Source organism: Tasmannia lanceolata, unplaced genomic scaffold (genome assembly GCF_043159265.1).
Source record: "Tasmannia lanceolata isolate RefF3 unplaced genomic scaffold, GAP_Taslan_0.1 ptg000005l, whole genome shotgun sequence".
NCBI lineage: Eukaryota > Viridiplantae > Streptophyta > Magnoliopsida > Canellales > Winteraceae > Tasmannia > Tasmannia lanceolata.
In genome coordinates, this window is record NW_027518682.1 from 10281713 (window position 1) to 10285305 (window position 3593).

A 3593-nucleotide genomic window follows, 5' to 3' on the forward strand; every position below is an offset into this window, starting at 1 on the left:
TCCGATCAAATTTACCAGATTCTGATTGATTTCCGGTGAGATTTTCTTTTCAAATACCTTATCTTCTTCTCAAATCTTTCTTTTGGCCATGAGAGCTTTACTCTGTTTTTGAAACTCTAGATCTGCTCTTTCCTCTTTAGATCTATCATCTTCTCATTTTCTTCTTTGTGTTGAACTGTAGACCTTGAATTTTCATCTCCTCCTACAAGATATAACCGGATTCCTACCAAATTCTCAGATCTGAGTTTCATAGGCTTAGATTTCCTTTGTTTCATTAAATTGAGAATTCGGATCTACTTATTGGAGGTTATCGTATCAGAGATCAAGGCAAGGAGATCTGTTATCAAATTGGAGTAGAGCACGTAGAGAGTATTGAGCGGGAATTGGAGAGATTCATACAAATCAAGTAAGGTTTTCATCATCATTTTACAGGATTTCTGAGATCTGGTTGATTTTTTTTTACTTTAAAAATTTCTGCTATGATTGTTCGGTGGCTGATTTAGCTTGATTTTAATTTTCCTGATAAGAAATTATTAAATCAATTTTTGACAATCATTCCTGTTGTATTCGAAATGTTAATCTTGTTCTTTAAAAGCCTACTTACTCATTTGGAATGGTAGATCTGTGGTTTTATTTATAATTATTTTTATCACAGAGTCATCACACTGAGATTAACTATGTTCATGTTGAAAGAATGAGGGACCAGAGAATTTTGGTTTGATATTAGAATTTTCCCTCACTCATTTTAAATGGAGATGGGAATTGATATGTTTTAAATAGATGCTTGTTGTGGTGGAGATTTAGAAGCTTACTATTATTATTATTATTTTTTTTCCTTCTAATTGCTATCATGGTGCTATTAATGCCTACACCAATGTTTGATTAAAAGCTTGAGTGAAGTTTTAAGTTCCCTTGTTGCTGGATATATTGGTGCTACTATAGTACCTTTGAGCTTCAACTTTTTAGTCCCTTGTTCATGGCCTAATGCTCCAAGGCATGTTTAGCTGATAATTTTGGCATCAGCCTTTCATTTGTATGAGTTACAATAACTTATTAGTAGCCTGTCACACTGTTACATCTTTGAATTTTGAGCCCAATTATGTAATCTCAGCCCAAAAGTTTCCTTTCTCCAGATTAATGACATGCTGCTTCCACTAAAATAAAATAAAAATCTCCTTCTTGCTGTCTGGCAGAAAGTGTGGGTACAACTTTAGGAAGGGTTTGGTTGTATTCCTTGGCACACGTGCAAATTTAAATGATTGACAAGCTTTGTAAATAGAGCTGCCAATGCATAGATTTCAGTTTGAAGGATGGTTATGATTAAAATGGATGAGTAAATAAATTCTTATCAATTTCATTTCGTATATCATGAGTAATGTTCTTTCATTTATTTACTCCCGTTTCAGGAGTAGGACAATGTAATCAGTTTGTAATGGTCAATATCTTATCTCTGTGTGGTCCAAATATAATTGGTTAATGCATGTTTGACTCTTACTGTCATATGGTATAAATGTTTTTCAAATGCATGTTTAGATATTTCTCTCTTGAGAATTAAGGCATTACCACAGGTATAAGAATCAGTTATTTTTTTTTTACAATTTGGTTTTCAATAGAGTTCAGGCTATATACTTGGTAGTAGTCATTTTAGCTTGATTAAAACGCGTATATTTGCTGTCCATACTGCTACCCCAGGTTTACACCCAATACTGCCCTGTTTCTGCATAGTTGCTGTCCATGTTGCTGCCCCAAGTTTATACCCAATACTGTCCCTGTTTCTAGCATAGTTGCTGTCCATGCTGCTGGCCCAGGTTTATACCCAATACTGTCCCTGTTTCTAGCATAGTTGCTGTCCATGCTGCTGGCCCAGGTTTATACCCAATACTGTCCCTGTTTCTAGCATAGTTGCTGTCCATGCTGCTGGCCCAGATTTGCACCCAATCATGCCCCCATTCTAGCATAGTTGCTGTCCATGCTGCTGCCTTAGGTTTGCACCCAATCCTCCCCGCAAACAAAGGAGAGAAGGATAAGGCTTCTCAGTAGCCTTCCCTCGAGTCAACGCACTGAGTTGTAAAGATGGCTGATGGATCACATCATCCATCTATAATTACGAAGATACATGGGCGGTCTTAACTCTTCTCCAGACTTTCTCCCAACTTTCATGCCAGGAATGCTGGCGTCCGCAATCTGTCCGGTGCATATGAAAATGAAGGTCTACAGGGTCCTCTGTTTCAGCCATACCACGGAAGTGGGAGTCATGGGTTATCAATTGTCTCACCTCTATCACCTGTATTCGTCCAAGCCAGCAGAGAAAGGTGTCTCTTGCTTCCTTATTGATTTCCTAATGGGAGAAGTTTCTGCTGCCGTCTCCAAAACAGCTGCCGCACCAATTGAGCGGGTGAAGCTCTTGATCCAGAACCAGGATGAGATGATTAAGGGTGGTAGACTCTCAGAACCCTACAAGGGAATTGCAGATTGCTTTGCAAGAGCCATAAAGGATGAAGGCTTCAGTGCATTGTGGAGAGAAAATGCAGCCAATGTTATCCGGTACTTCCCCACCCGGGCCTTGAACTTTGCTTTCAAGGACTACTTCAAGCGGCTGTTCAACTTCAAGAAAGGCAGAGATAGGTACTGGAAATGGTTTGCCGGGAGCTTAGTATCCGAAGGTGTCGCTGGTGTCTCTTCCCTTTTTCTTTGTCTACTCTCTCGATTATGCCCAAGCCCGTCTAGCCAATGATGCCAAGGCTTCCAAGAAGGGAGGTGAAGGCAGTTTGACGATCTGGTCGGCGTCTACGGGAAAACCATGAAATCCGATGACATTGATGGGCTTTACCGTGGATTTAGCTTCTCATGTGTCGGGATTATTGTATATCGTAGGCTCTTCTTTAGATTGTATGATTCTCTAAAGCCAGTCATGCTAACTGGTTAGTTGTAGGATAGTTTCTTGGCGAGTTTTCTACTGGGTTGGGGTGTAGCGATTGGAGCGGGGCTGGCGTCCTACTCGATTGGTACAGGGCGATGAAGGCGCTAGCCCAAGCCCATCTTTAGGGGACTCGTTCAATCCAAGTAGCGCTCCCCTCTTTTGTTTAGTAGGCCTACCCAACCTTTTGGATTTCTTTTAACCATATTTAAAAAAAAAAAAAAAAAAAAAAAAGAAGAACCCTTCTCTGGGCAATGATGAGGTTACTTGGAGCCCGTCTTTATGTTTTATGGCTCACCGCTTTACACTTGGATCTGCACAAGTTGATGTCCCATGTTACGCACTACAATTTGTATAAATTAGAATTATCATAATCTTTTGATTTCTTTTTTATATATATTCTCTTCTTATACTAAGCTTTGAGTTAGGTTTTGAAGATGGTGATGAATGGATTATTCAGGTGAGATTATCTTGAAACTTTATCATACTTTCTTTTATTTCATTAGGCTACCCAGCGGCTGGTCTGGGCTAATTAATTTTATTTCAATAAATTGTTTAATTGAAGGAGGAAATCAGATGACTACTCTATTCGATATTATCGACATGAGTACTGTCTGATTTCAAGGCGGTTTGTAGGAATATTATATGTGTATTGAAATCAGATGATTACTTTGGC

The 3593-nt window shown here is 39.0% G+C and overlaps 1 pseudogene; it reads left to right on the top strand.

Annotated features, from left to right (window-relative positions):
- The first annotated feature begins 2073 nt into the window (after window positions 1-2073).
- On the top strand, window positions 2074-3254 carry LOC143876601 (ADP,ATP carrier protein 3, mitochondrial pseudogene; annotated as a pseudogene).
- Window positions 3255-3593: the final 339 nt, after the last annotated feature.